Raw genomic sequence first — 22258 nt, 5'->3', positions numbered from 1 at the left:
AGACATTCTACAGTTTTTAGTGTGTATTATTACATGATTTGTGAGGCACTGTCATCATTGAAAAGCCCAGTATATCTTGCACGCATTTCCTTTCTTTCCACCAAGTTGGTAATGTTTTTGGCTCTGTTTGGCTTGTGTGTTTGCAGTATTATTCTGAAAGCACAAACAATCTTCATTAAACTTGAAAAAGCGATGGGGCATCGGCCTGGAATGAAGCCACTGCATTTTGGAGCAGCTCCAAAATATTTTTTCCCTATTTTTGTCCCTTTAGCATTTCAAAGTTTTTTTTTACATTTTCAATTGTTCACAAACTATTGCTCCAATTTTCATGAAATGTAGTGAAGTGGTAGGGCACGGGAAGGGCATTTTTCTCAAGGAAAGTTTTACAGTGGGTCTGGATAAAACACATTTGGAATTAATTTTTCCCTTATTTATCATAAGATAGGATGTTTTGACATTTTCACCAATCTATTCGAAATGAAAATCTATTCTAATCTATTTAAATGAAAATACCAATCAAAAGCTTGGGCATTGACTGGCCATGTATGTATATATGATGGATTTGGGCACAGAAGCACACACGGTGTGAGAGCCATGTCACACCAATCAATATGTTTGCAGGATATCTTAAAAATACATGAAGGGATTTCAATAAAATTTGTTGGAGAGGTTGGCATTGGGTCAAAGAAGAAAATTGATTCAATGAGAACAAGATGTGGTTCTGAGATATTTTTTCCTTCCTTTTTTCATGATGACTCCCAAATATCGATAGTACTTGTACTTTGCTAAAATAGTGCCTGCATTTGCACTATATCTTGGTTGAATAGAGACAAAAAGAACCTTGCTGGATTTCGGCAGAGGTATAGTATGTGCTTTGTTTAGCACCCTGTAGTTTTGTTTGCTTTTCTTTTTTTTTTCCTGAGGCTTTGGCAAACGTTTAAGCATACACTCTATAAAATGCAGTCATCTCAAGTCTGGGGACATGCACTACTCCCTGCTACTCCCTCACAATGCAAGTGATACTCATCATCATCATCTCCCTAAGTAACCGCTCATTTAACACAAAGTGATTCCCAAGGTAACCAAGGTCCTAAATTGCAGTAAGTGAATAAATAGATAATCAATCACCTCCAGTTAGTTATTGTAACACAATAGCTCAAAAACAAGAAATGCAAGTATCTTGTTTATCTGCATATTTAAAGGAAAGCAATGAGGGGTAACTGATTAAAATCCCATGAACAATGTGGCACCAGCTCGATTGCAGAAGCAAGCTTGTTTCCATGACATATACCTGTGTTCCACTTACTGAATACTTTATACCAGGGCTTGTAGGGGATAATCATATTTCATCACATGAATCATGGAAATTAGGAACAGGAGTGAATGAAGTTATGTGTAGTTTAAAACAATCTTGTTTGTCATTTTGTTTCATTTCCAAAGCCTAGGCGTGGTGGACACCAAGTTTAACACTGCATATTTTCTATCCTAATTATTTAAATGTGTATTAATTTCTTTATAAAGAATTTTGTCTGTCAACATGATTTTCAAGAAAACTACAGATGATTTCTTCCAAAATTTTTAGGTGACCATTTTTCAATGAATGTGGTCAATTACTGACTTTAGAATTTTTAAATCACAGCTTGTAATTTGAAACTAATATGTGTCTTAAGAGTCCCAAGACTGATGGCCATCACCCAGGATGAATCATGATTGTAACAACAGAGAAAATGAATCTGGGACAGCTGTAAGAGTGTGTGTAGTTTGCTCTGCAGAATGAACATTCTGCTTTTTGTCTGCTGCCAAAGGGGAAACAAGCTCAAAAGAGAGAGAGAGAGAACGAGAGAGAGAGAGAGAGAGAGAGAGAGAGAGAGAGAGAGAGAGAGAGAGAGAGAGAGAGAAAAAAAAAAAAACCTTGCTTCCACTGAAGAATGTTTTAGGCATTTTCACCCAGCAGCACTTTGAATTTACCAAGCCAGGCAGTGAATTATAGAAACTCCTTTGGAGCAAAAGATAAAGTCTTCCACATGAAAAGGGAAAGATGAATACAACAATATTTAAGGTCATATTTAACAAAAGTCAACTGACTGTTAAAGACCCTTTGGAAAGATGTGACATCAGTTTCTGACCTTGGAATCTGTTATGCTCATTGTCATTGTTCATATTTATTGTTATAACACCTATGTGTATATCCAGTGGTGGGCACAGATAACCAAAAAATTAACTTCAATAACAGATAATCAGATAACTGAAAAGTTATCTTTGATAAAGATAAAACAATAAACCACCCCAAAATGTATTGGGAGTTACAGATAACCGATAAATTCCAGGATTGTCTCTGGTACATCAGCAACTACTAATAAACTGAATTTGAGTTTTAACACCATGATCGCTTCTGGTAGCATCAAAAGCAACAACAGACCCAAACAATGAGCCCACACTTCTGTCTTTGAGCATTTTGCCCCTGCTGGAAGCTCTTGTTTACTACACAGCTTCCAGCACAGATGCGACCTGAGAGCAGCCACAAAGCCAGCTCTCTACCCAATCACAACGCTCCGGTCAGGCGGAGATCTTGGAAAATAAAGCAGTGCTGACTTATGTTTTGATTTATAAATAACATTAATACCGATAGAATGACTCCATTAATGTCAATTCTGTCATTTGTATGTTGAATAATGCACTAATTCTGAGGTTTTGTAACAAACACACAGATCGCAAAGGATTCTGGGTAAACGTGCCTCTGCTAAACACTGATTGGTTCAGTCATTCATTATGTAAACCAACACATTAATGTGACGTGTGTCATGTGTTGGTGTTTACAGATAAATGTGCTTGTAAAATATTCCATTTTTTATTTGTAAAATAGGCATTTTTATGGAGCCCTGGAAGTGTAATTGCAAAATGTTTTGCATGTGGAGAGAATGTGCGCATGTTTTATGATGTTGTGCACAAGTTTTATTATACTGTAAAACGTGCACTCAATATTGTCTTGACACATAAATGGTGGCTTTACACTGTGTGAGTTTTGGCCCTTTTTCAGATGATTTTTCATTCATGTGAGAATTTTTTGGACCAAGTTTCAGGTTAATCACAAGTCCTGCATTGTGTAGTGTACATGGAGTAACAAGCTGTCTTTAACATCTCACAACCACCTCCTGATCGCCGATCGTATGGTCGAATGAAAATCAAACCTGTTTGATATTATTCTGGTCAGCCGTCATGAGGGTATCCTGCTGCTGAAGAGCTACAAGCATCCAACTGCTTGCACTGTGCCTGTGCAAACACCGCAGACCTGTCTTGTAATGTTTTTTTTGTTGTTGTTGTTTTGTTTTTAAACTTTGATGTCTCCCATCGAGAGTTTTTGTAAATTAAGTTTGAAAAAAGCTTACGTTTCGCTTCTGAAAACACGAGTTCAACGTGTGGTTTCTGAACGTACAATGTGTGGGAGAACATAAATTGGGCGCACTGAACTTTTACACCGTGCGGTTCTGTGGTACAGTTTGAACTGAAACCGAGTACAGTGATTAAAATATCATACAATGTCTGCCCAGCTTCAGGACGAATACTGCCATGAACACTACTGGCCAGTAGATGGCAGTACAGACTGTGAAAACTTGCAAAAACAAAATTCCAGATAAGCTGTGTCTGCTACATTTAAGATGCGTGGAATTTAACAAACGCAAATACAACAACAACGTCTATAAAGCCAAATAATATATTCATGAGAGTTTTAGGCACTAGAGTTTAATGTTGTTGTCCATGGAGCCTGAACAGAGTGTCTTAAATGCATTTGTACTGTCGTGAACGTACTGAGATTACCCTATCCTACCCATAATGCACTGCTGGGCACAGCATGTGCTCACTAAAACCTTAAAAATTGGTGCATTACTTTAAAACTACAACATTTATGTGATATTTTCACTTTATAAAAACTTCAGACATGACAGTAATTTAAATAATTTGTCCGAAATTAGTTTTGGTTAAAATTTGAACCATAAGTTGTAAATGTATGCCTCTCTGTGTGTTGTGTGTGTGTGTGTGTGTGTGTGTGTGTGTGTGTGTGTGTGTGTGTGTGTCCCCTGGAAGCAGCTCTCTTCTGTTTGCAGAGAATAGAACTATACATCTGTTCTGAAACTTTTAACAGGTAGGTGGTCAACAGATTTTAAACTTTAAAAATGTTTGTCGCTGTTCAGCTTTGTTTACTACGTTATCAGTTTAAAAATTTTTTCGGAAGATAATTAGTCCGATAATGGTTTTAAAAGTTAGCTAAAAAGATAATCCGATAATGAAAACATTATCTTCGATAATTGTCTGTTATCGGATTATCGGCACTGTGCCCACCACTGTGTATATCTTCCACCAACACAAGAGAATATGTCTGGTGGCCCAAGAAAAAAAAAGGGGACAGACAAAACAAACAAAAAGGAATTATGATTAATCGGGATGGGGGGGAAGGTAAATTAAATACATCTTGGAGTAAAATATTTTGTTATATTCCCACTAATTCAGGGGAGGTGATGGTCTAGCGGTTAAGCATTGGGCTTGAGACCAGAGGATCCTCGATTCAAACCCGGGCCTGACCGGAAAATCACTAAGGGCCCTTGGTGACATCGGTGTATGGGTGTGTTTGTGTGAATGGGTCAATGTGAGGCATAGTTGTAAATCCCTTTGAGCAGCTGATGCAGATAGAAAAGTGTTATATGAATGCAGTCCATTTAATGATACACAGAACTAACAGTTTGTGCACACCTCAATTTAGAATCACAGTTCAGTACGAGTGTGTTTTTTGAAAATTCTTCAAATCTTTATTCATAATACACCTTTACTAATGCGGAAGAGCTGTTTTAGTCCTCAAAATGGGGTTACCAATGCAAATAAATGTAAAATAAAATCACTCACCATGCCTTTGTTATGCATAGGTCATAAATAATGTCTAAAAGGTTTAAAATACATTCATATTGCATGGATTGTAGCATTTGCTCCCTTGTTTAAAAACTTATAGATAGTAGTTTTAATCTGTGAGCAGCAAGGCGTCCAGGGGCATCCGGAAAAGATGCCCGAGCCACCTCAGCTGGCTCCGTTTGACTCCGAGCTCCTCCTGAGTGACAGAGCTCCTCACCCTGTCTCTAAGGGAGTGCCCAGCCACCCTGCGGAGGAAACTCATCGCGGCCGCTTGTACTTGCGATCTTGTTCTTTCGGTCATGAGCCAAATCTCATGACCATAGGTGAGGGTCGGAACATACATCGATCGGTAAATCGAGAGCTTTGCCCCCTGCTCAGCTCTCTCTTCACCACGACGGTCCGATATACAGCGACCGCATCACTGCAGATCTGCACCGATCCGTTCTAAACGATCTCACGTTCCATCTGTCCCTCACTCGTGAACAAGACCCTGAGATACTTAAACTCCTCCACCTAAAGCAAGGACACCCTACCGACCTGAAGAGGGCAAGGCACCTTTTTCCGGTCGAGAACCATGGCCTCGGATTTGGAGGTGCTGATCTTCATCCCGGATGCTTCACACTCAGCTGCAAACTGCCCCAGTGCATGCTGAAGGTCCTGGTTTGACGAAGCCAACAGGACCACATCATCCGCAAACAGCAGAAATGAGATTCTGTGGTCCGCACTCACAGCCTCTGGCTGTTGGGATGTGAAAAAGGTAAATTAGCCAATTCCATTTATGTTTCCAAAGTTTCTGGGTGGAATAATGCCATTGCTTCCTTGAAACAGCTGGCTCTGTTCTGTCTCATCGGCTCACACATGAGAGGAAAAACACTAGACAAGCGGGATACAGTCTGTGGACATAAGTAGCACTACTCACTGAAATGTGGGTGACTGGAAACAAAAATGCAAGAGTGTATAATCATACTGTGCAGAGTCATACCGTGTATTGTGTGTACAGTTCTGTGCACTGAACCATTGTGTGTACCGCATGATTCAACAGAAACACATGCAATTTGACACCTCTACTGCACACCCTTTCCCATTTAACTGAATGGGAAAGGGTGTCCAAACGTTTGACTGGTACTGTATATATTAGCCTCTCCAGGTATTATTAAAGATGAAACATGGTCATACATTTTTCATGTTTATATTAGTAAATGGTACATACTAAGCACCTTGTCTTCATTTTTTTTTAAGAATTAAGTGCATTTGATGCATATACGACCTTTGCACAGTCCTTACAAATTTGTGCCTCATCTTCAGAAAAAAGCCATTTCCTATGTTAAAAGAGACTACAGAATGCGTGAGCTGTGGCAATATCCAACAGAATAGACAATCAACCACATTATCAGAGAATCTTATAAATATATCATTATGAAGAAGAGGCACTCCTCACTCATTACAGCCACGTTACATAGAAAGACCAGCCTCCACACAGACGTGAACTGTTCTTATTTCGACTATCTCTTTTTCTCGCTTGATGTTTTTCCTTTTTCTAATGAACTAAAAAAGCCTTGTCCTGTTTTTGTAATCTCCATGTCTGTGTGCATAAGTGCAAAACCAATGTCTTCTGAAGCACTCACAGGTCTGTATCACAGGTGCAACTCCAGTAACCATGGATTCAGATGATGGAGATGGGCGACAGCACAAAACATCAAGCTTGAAAAAAGTTTCCAGGTTTAAGCAAAGCTTTAGAGTAGGAAAAAAAAAAAAAAAAAAAAACTTCTGAATCAAGTCATAAAAGACCCAAAAGGGTATAGTTTCTACAGGAAGGACAAAAGCCTTGCCAGCATTCTCTGGATGCAGACTTTATGCTTTCACTCATGCTCTTTCCCAGAATGCATTAAGTGCCTTTAAGTGCAATCCATCCCCACCTTAACACATGCGCTGAACACATTAAAACTCCATTATGTTTTCCAGGTACAACCTCTTAGAAGTGCCTTACTGAAACGACTGAGGGAAAAATTCCAGAGAAACCCATTCTGTGAATTATGAATTTCCATTAAAGATGTCATATTGTACAATTTTTCAGAGAGCTCATATAGATGTGTGTATGTGTATGTCTGTGTGCTCAGCACAGCAAAAATCATAAAAGTTTTGTTTATGCTACCATTTTCACAAGTTGAAGCAAACCATCTACAGTTCCTTCTGTGCAAGCAAAATGCTTATTTCTCTTAATTTTTTTTTTTCTACAAATGTATTAAATTCTGGGTCTGGACATTTCATCTTTGCCAAGACACCTGGCAAGTTGTTGCATACCAAATGCTGATTAAAAAGCATGATTATTGCCCAAATGTGCATTAGACAGGCCACAAAAAAAGACCAGTTTTATGTGGACAATTTATCATGTCAACATCTGCCTGCCCTGCGTGTCCAGCCAGCGCCGTGTGTCCAGCGAGCAGCCCGCTGAATGACACGGCGTCATGTAGACCATAGCTCATGTGGTGGGCATGACATTCAGATTGCCAGATGAGTGTTCACATAATCAGATGGGTCCTTGCACATGGGGGAGCCTGATGTGCATGCTGATGCGGTCACTGTTGCAAAGGTGATATGTGTTTGTATGCATTTCCACGTGAGGCCAGCATGCCCATGCACATGCCTCACAGTGAAGTGTTGTCAGGTGATATTCTTCATGGCATGGTATGTGTTCTCCAGCTGTGACCTGTGACAGATCTCAACAGCAGCGAATGGTGCAGACACGCCCACCTCTGCGGATCATCTCAGCTCTCCGTTCCTTTGTTCTGTGATTATTTATTTTATGTATTTGTTATGTAATTATGTATGTAGTTATTATTGTATGTATTTATTTTCATTTGTCCTGACTGTGTTCTCTGTGTTTGTAATTTAACATGTCATGTGCACTGAGCCGTTGTCAGTTCCAGCTGACAGATGAGTTGCTGGCCAGCAACCAGCTGAAAGGCCCTGTGTGTCCACAGCGCTATGAGCAAAGTGATTACACATGAATGAGTTCCCCATGTTTTATTTATTTTCCACTCTGTCTGTTATGTAGACTACAATTTACATGGTGAAGGGTCATGAGCCTGGCCGAAGTTCACACCATGCTGTGCGTGCTCATATGTGGCTGACCGGTCCCCATGTGATGTTGTCTGTACATAATTATTAGCATGTCATATGTACATTGCGTGGCCTGTTGTTGATGGCATGACATATGATCTCCAGCAGAGTTTTGAGTGCACAGAGGTCAGTTGTTCCAGCTGAACATTACAACCATCCACATGCATGCAGTGCTGGACAGCGATCACACTCTGGTGACCTCAGCCGCACCTGACAATGTTGGATCATTGTGTATGTGTGTGTGTGTGTATGTGTGGGGGGGGCAACAACACACTCCTCACGCCAGGTTGAAAGTTGTCGCCTGCACTCTACTCTCGTGCTGGCTATGCGAATAGCTCCGCCTTTTCTATGTGTTGGTGAATGTCGTTGGATGTTCGTGAGTGGTGCCTGGACTTTGGCCAACTCCAGCCGAGAGTGGGTCAAATAGCCATTTGTCTGGGATTTGCCGACAGGTGTGAAGGCTGCCTGATCGCGCCATTCAGCCACAGTGCGATATGGCCGATGATTTCGTTCAGCATCTCGGCTGTGGCACGATATGTCCAACCTATGTTCCACACGGCATGCAAATACTGTGAACACAATCAGATAGCAGTGCGTCCTCATCTTGCACACCATTTGAATGGGTTTCCTCCGTGATCACCATGCGACTGTAGAGAGCATGTGTCGTGCCTGAATGGTTGTGGCGACTGCTATATGTGGCATTTGAGAAGGCTCCAATTTTTCACAAGTAGCATATGCAACCCAGTCTCATGGCGCATCGTGATTCAGCCGCATGAAATATACATTAATCTATTGGTTCGTGATATTGTGATGAAAAGCGCCTCATTTTCGTCACAGCATCACAAATTTATTCTAATCCATTCCGTGATGGCTGCACGAAATTAAAAGTGAAGGGGGGGTCAGGGTGGTTATGGTTAAGGTTAGGGTTGTTAGGGTAGTAGTTTAGTAATAAAATCCTGTCACGAAAATTTGACTTTCATGAGGGAGCACAAAAACAAACAAACAAACATAAGACTGGGCTGGGCATGCGAGTCCTCCTTCATGTGCAAGCCAGCTTCATTCATGTTATGTGTGAATGGGCCATTAAAGTTGTACAATCAGTCTTACAATGATTGTTGTAGTCACACTAATGCAGTGCTGTACAGAGTGGAATTGATGAGCCATGCAATAAATTCAGTGTATTTATTTTGTTATTAGATTAAAATACAAAGATATATGAATGTATAACATTAAGCAGCTTTGAATGAAGATAGCTTTCTTTCTTCAGCGGTTCAGCATATATATTGGATTGACTTTAATGTTCTTGCAGTGTTCTTTATGCAAATGTAATATTATTGAGGAAAATACAAGTATCAGATTGCTATTGACATACAGCAGTGTTCAGAATAATAGAAGTGCTATGTGGCTAAAACGATTAATCCAGGATTTGAGTATATTTCTTATTGTTACATGGGAAACAAGGTACCAGTAGATTCAGTAGATTCTCACAAATCCAACACGACCAAGCGTTCATGATATGCACACTCTTAAGGCTATGAAATTGGGCTATTAGTAAAAAAAAGTAGAAAAGGGGGTGTTCACAATAATAGTAGCATCTGCTGTTGACCCTACAAACTCAAAACTATTATGTTCAAACTGCTTTTTCAGCAATCCTGTGAATCACTAAACTAGTATTTAGTTGTATAACCACAATTTTTCATGATTTCTTCACATCTGCAAGGCATGGAGTCAACCAACTTGTGGCACCTTTCAGCTGTTATTCCACTCCAAGATTCTTTAACATTCCACAATTCATTCACATTTCTTGGTTTTGCTTCAGAAACAGCTTTTTTGATGTCACCCCAAAAGTTCTGAAATAGATTTAGGTCCGGGGATTGGGCAGGCCACTCCAAAACAATTTTGTTGGTTTGGAACCAAGATTTTGCAAGTTTACTAGTGTGCGTGGGGTCATTGTCTTGTTGAAACACCCATTTCAAGGGCATGTCCTCTTCAACATAAGGCAACATGACCTCTTCAAGTATTCTGACATATGCAAACTGATCGACGATACCTGGTATGCGATATATAGGCCCAACACCACAGTAGGAGAAACATGCCCATATCATGATGCTTGCACCACCATGCTTCACTGTCTTCACTGTGAACTGTGGCTTGAATTCAGAGTTTAGGGGTCATCTCACAAACTGTCCATGGCCCTTGGACCCCAAAAGAACAATTTTACTCTCATCAGTCCACAAAATATTCCTCCATTTCTCTTTAGGCCAGTTGAAGTGTTCTTTGGCAAATTGTAACCTCTTCTGCACGTCTTTTATTTAACAGAGGGACTTTGCGGGGGATTCTTGCAAATAAATTAGCTTCACACAGGCGTCTTCTAACTGTCACAGCACTTAGAGGTAACTCCAGACTGTCTTTGATCATCCTGGAGCTGATCAATGGGTGAGCCTTTGCCATTCTGGTTATTCTTCTATCCATTTTGATGGTTTTTTCCATTTTCTTCCACGCGTCTCTGTTTTTTTTTTTTTTTTTTTGTCCATTTTAAAGCATTGGAGATCATAATCGTATAAGTTTTCCCCTCTCCAATCAACTTTTTAATCAAACTACGCTGTTCTTCTGAACAATGTCTTGAACATCTCATTTTCCTCAGGCTTTCAAAGAGAAAAGCATGTTCAACAGGTGCTGGCTTCATCCTTAAATAGGGGACACCTGATTCACACCTGTTTGTTCCACAAAATTGATGAACTCACTGACTGAATGCTACACTACTATTATTGTGAACACCCCCTTTTCTACTTTGTTTTACTAATAGCCCAATTTCATAGCCTTAAGAGTGTGCATATTATGAATGCTTGGACTTGTTGGATTTGTGAGAATCTACTGGTACCTTGTTTCCCATGTAACAATAAGAAATATACTCACTTTCACTTTATTTGTGTCCCCCATGGGGCAACCAGTTCTGCAGCCTGAGAATACATCAAAAGCACATGACACACAGAACACACACCAGTACCATTACCATAGTGCAGCATCACAAACAATTACAGTCCAAACATTAAAATACAGTCCATTAAAATGATTCCAGTTTTAACTCCTTCCTTGGCCTGCGTTCAAAGCAGCAATGGCTGCAGGAACAAAAGAGAACTTAAATCTGTTACCCTTCACAGAGGGAAACCTGAGCGTGAGCCAGAAGGTAAATATTGAAAATCACTAAAAAGAGGGTGAGCAGAGTTCGACAATATACTCAATGCTTTCCTCTTTACTTGTCTATGGTATAGGTCAGACAATGTACTCTGTGGTACTCCCAGTACCTTTCCACAGGCCTTCACTATTTTAAAACGTGAATTTTTCTTAAGACTGAGAAGATACCAGCACAAAAATAGAAAAGGTTAAAACAGACTCAATACAAGATTTGTAAAAAAGAATCATAATAGTCTTATCCACTTGAAAATAAGACAATTTAAAGACAGAACAAATATTGTTGACCCTTTTTACACAACATGTCAGTATTAACATTAAAGTTTAGCTTGTGATCAATTATAGTCCCCAGATACTTATACGTTTCCACAGACTCCACCTGCTGGCCCTTAATGAAGGTAGCCTGAGCTGGTGTGAGCTGTCGTCGGACGTCCACAGACATATCTTTTGTTTTAGCCACGTTTAATTGTAAATATGACTTATCACACCACTTTACAAAATCTTCCACCACCGGGCCATGATTATTCTCATGATTATGTAAGAGACTAACAATGACAGTATCGTTGCAAATTTCAAAATAAAATTTTCGTGATGGCTTTGACAATCATGTACAATATGTACAGAAGTGGTGAAAGGACACAGCCCTGAGGAGATCCTGTTGAGGACAAAAGGGTGTCTGACATGCACCCATTTACTCTGACTCTGTGATCGGTCTGTTAAAAAATCTAAAATCCAACCAGCAATATTAAAATCTACAGAAAAATTATTCACAAGTTGTCAATTAAAATGTGAGGTTGGATAGTATTAAAAGCAGATGAAAAGTCAAGAAATAAAAGTTTGGCATGTGCTTTGTTGCCCTCAAGGTGTTTAAAAACAAGATTTAAAAGTGTGGCAGTAGCATCCTCCACTCCACAGCCAGCCCTATAGGCAAACTGGAAGGGATCTAGTAATGACTCTACATGTGAAAGCAATTCATGTTTCATAAGTCTTTCAAATGCCTTCATAACAAGAGATGTTAGGGCTACTGGTCTAAAGTCATTTAAAACTTTGGGATGCTTGTTTTTAGCCACAGGTATTACTATGCTCTGTTTCCAATTCTTTGGAACCTTTTGTTGAGCAAGCAGTTTAAAAATATAAAAGAAAATAGGGCCTAGTTGCTCCGCACAAAAAGACAGCAAACGACCACAAATATTATCGGGTCCTGGACTTTTTTTAACTTTAGTACGTTTAAAGAAGCTGATCAAGGAACGTTCATCAAAAGGTGGAGAACCAGGACAGCGCAAATCATTTTTTAGTTTAAATAATTCATCACTAAAATTTAGTGTATCAAATCTACTATAAAACTGATTAAAATCCTGGACGAGTTGTTTGTCCGATTTAGCCCCAGCCAGGATGACTTAAGATTTTTTACTATTTTTCCCTAGAATGGTATTTAGGCCATCACAAGCAGAGCCTAACTTATTTTGGGTAAATTGTTTCTTGATCCTGGCTATGTAGTTGTATTTTGCTGTCCTAATTTTAATCTGTTTAACTCTGGGAGATCTCCCTCACGAATGCCTTTTTTCTTTTGTTGAATAGGACTTTCAGTGCTCTTGAGACCCAAGGTTTAGCGTTTGGGTAGATTTTAACCGTCTTTTAATCACAAAATCTTCACAAAAAGTAACATAACTGCTGACAACAGTCAGTTCATTATCAGTAGACGACTCCTTAAATATTTCCCAGTCCGTGCAATCATAGCAACCTTGCAGACGCACAACAGAGTCCTCTGTCCATTGCTTTATCTGCCTGGTCAGGACACTGCCTCTCCTCAACATGGTGCAATACACCGGGATGAGCTGCACGCAGTTATGATCAGCCCCGCCCAACGGGGGAAGAGAGAGAGATCTATATGCTCCTTTCACTGAGCCATAGCACATGTCCAGTATTTTGTTATGTCTGGTTGAACATGTCACATACTGGTAAAAATTCCTCAGCACTTGTTTAAGAGAGCATTTATTAAAATCACCAAGGACAAAAATGGGCGCATCAGGACATTTAGACTGCAGCTTCTGAGTCTCATTCAATATAGCCTCGGATGCTTTATCCACATTTGCTCCGCATATACCACCATGACAAATATTTGGGGAATTCCCGGGGCAGGTAATGGGGGTGAAGGGAGACAGCCAGCAACTCAACGTTTGTACATCAACTATCTCTGACAAGAACATTTTTGCACCAGCGCTCATTCACGTAAAGGCACATACCCCCTCCCAGTGATTTGCCAGTAACCCCAGCATCCCAGTCGAGGCGGAAAGGCACTCCAAAACCGTCTATATCCAGATCCGCATCCACATCATGGTCTGTAAGCCAAGATTCTGTAATAGCCAGAAGGCATGCATCTCTGTATTCATGTTGAAATCTGACGTGTGCTTGCAACTCGTCCACCTTATTTCTGAGTGACTGTGCATTTATTAACATCATAGAGGGCAATGGGATACGGTTTAGGCTCTGTCTCCGAAGTCTCTGACATGCCCCGCCCCTTTTCCCCCGCTTCCTAGTTTTCCACGCAAAGGAATTCAGCCGGCTTTTTCCATAATCCGCTGGATCAACACCCGGCAAAAACAAATCCAAGGGAGGGTCGGCAGAAGATGAATCCCTCCATTGAAGAAGAAACTCCCTGCTGTACTGGATCCGCAGTGCCGACAACCCAGGAGGAAGCGACCTGAGGCACACCGCGGAGCAAGACGCCATCCATCCAAAACCTGGATTAATCTTTTTAGTCACATGGCACTACTATTATTCTGAACACTACTGTATATTCAGTATTAAATGGCTTGGACCAGAAAGAACAAAAAAAAAGGACATCCCTAATCATATATACAATTAGAACATACGTCATTACAAATAAATAAAATAATAGGTAGCAACAGTATAAAATGTGACATTTAAAATTAGTATTACCACACAAGAACAATGTATTGCTTTTACTGCATTTCAAAGCAAAATAAGGCAAGTTTGTACAAAAAGAGCCTTACTAACAGAAAACACTTCAGTGTGACCAATCAGCCTCTACACAGATACTGCAATCTTTGTTTTCCACACAGTGCATCATGAGAGGTTACAGTGGTTCCTGGGATCAGTCACATGGGTGGCAAGCCCTCACAAAAGAATAATACTGAAATGCTCTCTCAACCACTTCCCTTGCTTGCTTTTTCTTTTGTGGTTGAATTCATGCTAAATCTTTTCCACAGGACTGTGTGGAGGCATCACTTGAGTTTTGCAACATAACAAGTGCAATAAACAGAAAATAACAGTTTACACATTTTTGTATTATGTGTTTTTCTGATTTAGTACACCTCTGTGTGTAAACAGTGTCTTTCTCTCTGAATGTCTTCTCTCATCAATCCAGCAACTACTAAACATCCAGCAGGTGGCAGAGATGTCTGTGGGATATGGCACTTGTAAACCAAGGTTCAGTTTTTTAACTAAACAGGTGCATCATTCTTCCCCATTTCAATGAGTCTTTCCTCATTCTATACCCTTTTTATTTGGTCATATAAACAATGGTAGTATTTATTGTGTTATGGTTTAACACAAGACTGATGGAACCCAAAATGCATGGCAGAAAACATGATGGATGGTAGGGGAATAAAACAAGTGATTTATTTAATCCAAACCATAGAGAAAACACGGTTCAAAACCAAAGGTGATAATCCACAATCAAAGTACAAACAAAACTCCTAGGGGTGCAAAAACTAACAGGAGACTAACAACAGGGAGCAGGTGGCAGCACACAAGAAGGCAACTCACACAAAAGAAAAATACTAACTCACTGAGAAACAATTTAACATGGGGTAAATCCTGGAACATGGATAAGGGGAAAAAAACAAATACTCACATCCAGGCAACACAAACAAATGTGAATGAATAAACCAGCAAGGGGTGGGGGTGAACAAGTGAGGGCTTAAATAGCAAACTATTAACTCAGCACAGGTGCATAACTGAGGAGGCAGGAACAACAGGTGCATGTGGAAATCAGTGGAAAGAGGAAGTGCACATGAGGAAAAGACTGATTAAAATGGAGGACTGATGTGTGACATGGTCAAAGGTCATGTGGCAAACAGGAAGGTGGTAAAAAAAACTCAAAATATATGGATGGGTGACGAAAAGAAAAAACAAACAAACAAGGAACTTACAAGAAAAAATATCAAACTCTGAAGAACCAAAATACAAATACTACACGTACCCAGAACCCATGGAACTTAAAGGTGTAGCCAACAAACACCTAAAAAGGTGATCAAAAGGTACTAAGTGAAGGTATCTAACAGAAAAGCAACATGGGGCTCAGAATAGAAATAAGAGTGCTACAATACCAGTGGTGGGCACAGTTCAGCTAATCTGATAACTGATAATTATCAAAGCTAATGTTTTTTGTTAGCAGATTAGCTTTTCAGATAAGTTTTAAAACCATCATTGGACCAATTATCTCCCGATAAATGTAGTTCCGATAACTTTCAGTCCGCTACCATTTTTTGCTGGTAGAGTCAGCAAAGTTTAACAGTCAAAAGTTTGTAAACTCTAAAATCAAACATTTGAATCCCTGTCATGTGTAGATCAGTGGTTTATGGCAGACTGGCTGTCACTTGTTGATGACATCATCATTAAGCACAAGACATGATTGGCCAGTCGACACAGTGAGCATTGTGGGTAGTGTAGTTCAGGTTAACTGTGGACGTTAAACTGTTACCGTCCACTCGACACAAACAAAACTGACTAATTTTATTTCTTTGTGGCACGGGATAATTTAATCGGCAAGACTGTGGGAGAGAGGAGCTCTCATGGCACAGCTGCAAGGACTTCTCTTCACTGTTTACACACTGTTTTGGATAATCAGGACGCTTTAGGTGGAATATTTTCTTCAGAATTGATTGAACCCCACTGAAACTAACAGATAAGAATTTATATTTACTATGTGTCTTTTACTCTGCCAATCAAGCATTAATGGATGTATTTCAGTTGTTTAAGCTGCAGGGTTCAAAGCGTGTGAAAATGCAGCATCTTTTAGTTTGTAAATAATGGTGTATATAATGCCGAGATAAACTGTGACATCTAATTTTTCCTGTATGTTTGTTTTGTGAATTGTTTTGTAATTTGTGTCTGTAGCATGGCCCAAGCAGAGGGTCACCTCTTTGAGTCTGGTCAGCTTGAGGTTTCTTCCTCAGAGGGACTTTTTCCTTACCACTGTTGCTAAGGTTAGACCTTACTTGTGTGGCAACTTTGTTGTGATTTGGCGCTATATAAATCAAAAAAATTGAAATTGAAATTCTAATACTGTGTTTTACTGCTTTTAAAAGATGATGACAGTGTTTAAGGTTTTATTTTTTTATTCATTAATTTTTTTGTGTGTTCTTTTTGTGTTTGTGATTCTTGAATTTGCCCAGAAGCCCCTGCGGCACTTAAAGTGAAACTGGTTTATCAGAAGCCGACAGTGCAATCTGATGTGGCCGCGCCCGGATAAAAGTTATCGGTTATCTGTAATAAAGATACATTTTTTCGCAGTTTATCGGTTTAGCATCATAAAAGATAACCATTAATCCGATAACTGAAAAGTTATCAAAGCTAACTTTTTGGTTAGCTGTGCCCACCACTGTACAATACACAATGCAACAAAAACTAAACAATGACCACAAGGAAGTTCATTAACCAAAAACTAGAGAAGAAGTCAAACCAGTGAGGGAGTGCAACAGAAGATTAGCACACAAAACCATTCTGCAAATATACCAAACACGATAACACTTAATGGGGCACTAACAGGGGCAAACTACAACATATTGTTTTGAGTTATTGTGTTAATCTATCTATCTATCTGATCTGATCTATCATGCTGAGACTTTTTGAAAGCCCAGGAATACTATCTGAAACCTTGAAGCTCATTTTCTGTGTTTCAGGATTTTTAGCATGAAGCCCAAAGCATATTAATCTGAATAGGTACGTAGATAAAAGCTGAATATCCACAATATCACCTCTCTAATCATTTGGGTGACTCAGAGGACCGCATTAATGTGAGTATGGCTGGACAGACGGACAGACAGAGACCTACAGATATATAACAGAGCCAAAAATGCTTGAAACACATCCTTGAAAACCTCTGGCATTTTTCTTTTCTTTTTTTTTTTAGATGCTGCTGCAGTTTTATCATCTATTCATCTCGCGAATCCGCTCTCTGTATGGAAATGCTCCAAAGAGGAGCAGATCAAAGGAAGAGCCATGTGTTCGCCACTGCAGGGAGATCTGAGGCTTTGCCTGCTAATTCAGTACCTGAAGGTCTGCAGAGAGAAGTGTGCTGGCTTTTGCATGTGAATTTTGCATGAAAGTGTTTGACGTGTTTAATTGTATTCATGTCTGTTTTTTTGCGCATGACTATTTGTGAATTCTGTGTACATGCATGTAGTATTGTTTCATACATTGTACTTGTCAGATTTAATGCCATCACAGAGAAACGGGATTGAGTTCATCTGCTGCATATATAACAATCAAGACATGAGCGCTCTAACAACAGGAGAAAAATGAGCTGTCACTACTGTTGGAAAATCTCCATTAAAATCTTGATTTGATGTAAACCAAAGAGAACTGTCCTCAATTTCAATTTTATTAATCTTTGTAGCGCCATCTCACGACACAGTCGCCTCAAGGCGCTTCACACAACACACAATTCATAGCAGCACAAAGTGAATTAAAATCAAAAAGGGCACAGTAAAAAGGTAAAAACATAGTAGAATAAAAACAAATTACAAAGCAAACATATAAAAACATAATAAATTAAGTAAGAGAAAGCTCTATACCCCACAGACTTTTATTCACCCTTGGAACACACAAGGGTCCTTGCGAACGCAAGAACCACGCTGGAACGTAGGGTTTGACCTTGCGTGTGTGTGGGTGGGTGCGTTGCTGCATGTGTGTGTGATATTTATCAAGTTCAATGTAAGTAGATATTATAATTGTAAATAAGTTAAAAATACATGGATGAGAGAAGCAAATAAAAAAAAACAAACACTTATTTCCATTGTGGTCCATTTAAAAGAAGAGCCTTTTGTCATTGTAAATATATACATGCCCTGCTTTTCTCCCTTTATATATTGTAGCTCCCCTTGGGCACATATTGCGGCATTTTGGGATTACCTTTCACTGCTATGCTGATGATACTCATTTATACTGTACATGCCGATAACTGCTGGTAATCTCGTTCATATAAAATCCTTAGAAGATTGCCTTGCATCAGTGAGAAGTTGGATGTCTAGAAACTTCCTAATTTTAAACTCTGATAAGACTGAAATGATGGTTCATGGTCCAGTGAGATATCGACATCAATTTGACCAGGTAATGCTTAGCCTAGGCTTGTGTGTTAGAGTCAATGACATTTTATCTGATGCTCTAATTTCTTCCACTGGTTCTCCACAGGGTTGTGTCCTTTCACCTCTTTTATTTGTTCTATATACAAACATGTGTCAAAGTCAACATCAAGGTCGACTTATCCTTAAATTTGCTGATGATTCTGTCATTGTGTCTCTTTTAAATTCAGATGATCATGACCATGGCCCTGTGGTGTCAGATTTTATCAGCTGGTGTAAGTCATCCTTTTTAGATATCAACGTGAACAAAACTAAAGAGATGTTAATTGATTTTAAGAAAAAGCAGGATGACATTTCTCCTGTAGTTATTAATGGACTGGCTGTGGAAGTTGTACAGAACTATAAGTACCTTGGAACCTTTATTGACAGTGGATTAACCTTTGAGCACCAGATTGACCAGGTATGTAAGAAAGCTCACCAGCACATGCATTTTTACCGTAAACTCAGGCATTTTAATGTGGACAGTACATTTATGAAGATGTTTTTGTTGTATGGCTGGGGGGCCTGGCTGCCTTTTTGTTTCTGTCTTTTGTTTTCCTTCCAGGTGGCTTGCATTTGGGACTGAGTGGCTGTGTTGCTGAGGTTATCAGGACCTCACCCTGATCACCTGCGGCTCGTCAGGACTCACAGCTGAGGTGCATCTATATGGATTGGAACATGGTGGCATTTAAGACTGGAGTATACAGTGTGTATTTGCCAGAGACTCGACCTTGTGACCAGACGGGTGAGATCGTCGTCTCGGGAGCCATCTCATCATCAGTGGATGCAGAGAACGTCCAGGGTTTGATGCACGGTCTGTGAAAGAGGAGGGGGTGAGGTCTCACGCTCGTCAGCACACTTCCTGAGGTACGTTAGATTTTGTGACTAACATTTATACAGTCAGTAAATGTGGTGTCCCTCACACCTTTATTATATTGAGCTGTATGTTAGTCATGTATCGGCTTCCACTGCAGTGGAGTTTTGTGAACTGGATGTTCCATGCCTGCAGGTTGGGAAGCTGATTAGTAATCAAGCCAGGAAGTGTTTGCTGTTTGTACACCTTTAAGTGTTCTCTCTGTGTGTAGAGTGTGGACTCACATAATGGTTCCTTCTTTCACAGACTCGGTTTGTTGCGGCCACCTGGGGGGTGTCGGCGGGGTCTCTGGGTCCGAACAGCTTCTGGCTCCGGACCGTTAGCGCTGCTGGGAGCGCACCACGCCAGACCGCACTTTCTGTTATTTTTGTATCACTGTTATGTATTAAATTCAGTTAGCCTTTGTACCGTGCTCTGCTTATTTCATACTGGGTCCTTCAAACGCTGGTCGGTTCTCCGAGCTGCGTCCGACACATAACAGTAGTCTCTGGCCAAACATCACGGACCCAGCGGTAGCAGAGACGGTAACGCGCCGGGAAGGCGGCAGCAGACGTTCAGTAGTTATCCGGATCAGTTGCGGGTGCTCTCCGCCCGGATGGTGCGTGTTTGAGACCCATTACTGAATACTGATTTGTGCTCTCTTGCAGCCGTGTTCCTGTGTTTGTGCCTTATCCGTGGGTCGTGGTGGAGTGTGACTGGCGACGGCTTCGCGTCACGCTCCGACCGGATAAGAGGTTTAAACGGGAGCTGCAAGAGTGTGTCTGTAATGGGTGCACGCGCACGGCGGAGCTCTGTGGCACGGGTCGCTGAGCTTCCTGTGTTACAGTTGTAGCCCCGTTTCCCCGGATAAAGATAACTACTGCGTCTGTTGTATCAGCTCCGGCGTTATTTAGTTGAGCACATTTTGGGTGTGTTGCACACAGCTGCGCACGGAGATGCAGCTCGTTTGTTTTTTGTCAAAGGGGGTTTTTCATTTTTAGCACTTTGGCTCCCTCTTTTGGTGACTGAGTCACATTACCGTCAAGCTCTTAAGTTGGAACAGGTGTGTTCCATTTGTTGGAGCTTGACGGTATAAATCACTTATTTGTTTTGTGTTAGTTCATTTTGTGTGGGGTTTTTTGAGTTGGTTTTTGTGTGGGATTTTATTTTTGTTTTTCACTATTTAGTGTCTGGGGTCGTGACCCTGCAGTTCTGCCAAAAAAAAAAAAAAAAAAAGACCCAAACAACTGTATGTTGGTCTGTTAGTCTTTCTTTTTATTTCTTTTTGTTTCACCTCCCCAGGGTTTGATGGGACGGTCCCCTGGGGGGTGATGGGGTGGTACTTGGGTTTTTTTTTTTTTTTTTGTTTGTTTTTGTTATGCCCTCTCTTCTCCTCTGACTCCAGCTGGGTGAGCCGTAGTGTGGACAACCTGTGCTTTCAGAATATGTAGTTTTTTGTTGTTTTTAACTGTAATAAAGGTTTACAATCAAAAATAGGAAAGGAAAAATAAAACGAAAAAAATTTTCCAAACACATTTATTCAAAACACAGCAAACTATAATAAACAACTGTTTGACACTTTATAAAGGTAATTTGAGGTATTGTGTGAAAGCCGTACAACAAAAGGTTCAAACAATAAACACAAATGCACATTTTGAACAATATATACAAAATGGTCTATGCGTTTTGTTGTCCATTGATATGGTAAACAGTGCTTTACGCAGAAAAGCAACAGAGTTATCCAGTAACATTCACATGCAAACTAGTGGAGCAATCCTGATAGTTATACATTCTTTGAGCACATGAGATTGTCATCAGAGGCTCTCCGTCTGTTCACTTTCGCTGTGCGTAATGGCACAGGGCACACTGAGTATGTACTAATAGTATGTAATCATGGAGCACCCAGGGGCCTATTCAAATGGGCCAGCTAGTAAAATATCACTCCTGAAAACAATATTTGGCTTTTCACGTGAGGTAAATCTGCCTACGATTGGATTTTGGAAAACCATGTGACGGTGAACCAATTCCGATTGGACACTCACATTGCGCACATCATCACACAGCTTCTATGAGGAGCACAAAGATGGCCGATGGCTGGCTGAAAGTCCGCGGAGTTAACTTTCAGCAAAAAAAAAAAGTAAGTTTCTATCTCATATCATTAAAAGGTTTTTTATAATTTAGTAAAGACTGGTCTTAGCCGTATACGACGGCATCGGCCCCAGAGGGTTAATACAAATCACTGTTTTAATGGCCACCGTCAAATAACTAACGCCTGACAAACAAAATAGGGTCATTCCCACCCAGCTGGCTCTATATGCTTGGGCTTTAAGCATTGTGAAGTAGCATCTGCAGTCTGCTATGCACTCTGAAGATGGTAAAGAAGGCTGGGCCATTTGTGAAAATAAGATTGTAGGACTTAAACAATTTGCTTTGTGCCAGGAGCAGTAGCTGTCTTCACAGCAGCACAAAGGAGTCTGGAGGAACTGAAATTGATAATTTTTTAAATGTATTCTGTAATTTTTTATGCTGGTTCTTGTGGTGTGCTTGGAAAAAGTTGAGAGTGTGACAATGCACATCTGTTTTATTCATCTGTTTTACATTGAGTCAATTCATTTATCATCCATAAAATCTAAATTTGACCAACATACCTGTCTCCCATTACTGATTTTTGACAGCTAATTCTGTACTTTTCTGGAGCAAAAAAGAAAAACAATCAGATACCCAAACAGGGTAATCTGTGATAACAGTCCCATTGTAGAAAGCTGTGACAAACTGGGAAGGATTCAAGAATATTCCAAAAATTTGTGATCCACAAAACGTTTACAAT

General features: G+C 40.1%; 1 protein-coding gene across 4 annotated transcripts in view; it reads right to left on the bottom strand.

The window, feature by feature from the left end:
• gabrg2 (gamma-aminobutyric acid type A receptor subunit gamma2) overlaps positions 1-22258 on the bottom strand; it is a 223839-nt gene that overhangs the window by 160845 nt on the left and 40736 nt on the right. The window lies entirely within an intron of this gene.

This window comes from Thalassophryne amazonica, chromosome 9 (assembly GCF_902500255.1).
Source record: "Thalassophryne amazonica chromosome 9, fThaAma1.1, whole genome shotgun sequence".
Lineage (NCBI taxonomy): Eukaryota > Metazoa > Chordata > Actinopteri > Batrachoidiformes > Batrachoididae > Thalassophryne > Thalassophryne amazonica.
This window is presented reverse-complemented; position numbering and strand designations above follow the sequence as displayed.